We start from the raw sequence: 1,006 nt of genomic DNA on the forward strand, positions 1-1,006 counted from the left end.
TCCCATTGTGGTATTCCTATATTATGTGACATTAACCTGTATTCCTGGGTCCTTTTAATTCCCAACTACTGCTCTTAGAGGTCTTAGCCTTTTGAGTTAATTTTTATAAATGTAATTAAATAACTATTATTCCCAAATCTTAGTGTTTGCAGATTAGTTATAAATCCTGTATACGGCAGGTTAAAGGCCACCTTTTTACAGAGAAATAATACTTTTTATATTTTATATTTATATTTATATTTATATTTTATATTTATATTTATTTTATATTTATATTTTTATCTGAAATAGTACATTTGTTGAGAATAAAGGAAGATATGTTTAAAAATAGAATCTTTTGGGCCTGGTGGTACATGCTTGTAGTCCTAGCTACTTGGGCAGCTGAGGTGGAGGATCTCCTTGAGCCTAGGAGTTCCAGACTGCAGTGAGCTATGAATATGCCACTGCACTCCAGCCTGGGCGACAGAAGGAGACCCTAATGAAATAGACAATTTTATAGTTGAGTGTATAGTTAGCTAGTTATCATTGAGCCGTAAGTCAAAAATTAAATCTTAAAAATTGTTTTTATACTAAAGGTTTCTCATCTTATAATAAATCTTGATATTGCCATTTGTTTTGGTTAAAATAATATCATATAGCCTGATGAATAACAGTGCTGTTTAGGAGGAGAATACATAAAAATATACATTCTTCTGTATTGTCCACAATCTTGAATTATGCCTATTGAGTCTGGAAATTCTGTCTCTAGAGGCAGTAGCATTTTGAGGCAGGTCCTGTCTCACTATGGTTTCTGCCAGAACTGATTTATTGCCATCTCAAGGCCTTAGGGCTGTGGAAATTAATGAAGATCAACCAAATGAGAAAAGGAAAGGCTATTCTTAGCTTACTATAGCAAGGGAGTTAGCCACCATCACCTGGGTTTTGGCAGAAAGTCAAAGGCAGGCAGATGGGTGGAAAAGTTTTATAGTAGAAGAAAGGGAAGCCTTCAAGTATGTCCTAGGTGAAG

The sequence above is a fragment of the Trachypithecus francoisi genome, unplaced genomic scaffold (genome assembly GCF_009764315.1).
Source record: "Trachypithecus francoisi isolate TF-2019V2 unplaced genomic scaffold, Tfra_2.0 Lachesis_group12, whole genome shotgun sequence".
Classification (NCBI taxonomy): domain Eukaryota; kingdom Metazoa; phylum Chordata; class Mammalia; order Primates; family Cercopithecidae; genus Trachypithecus; species Trachypithecus francoisi.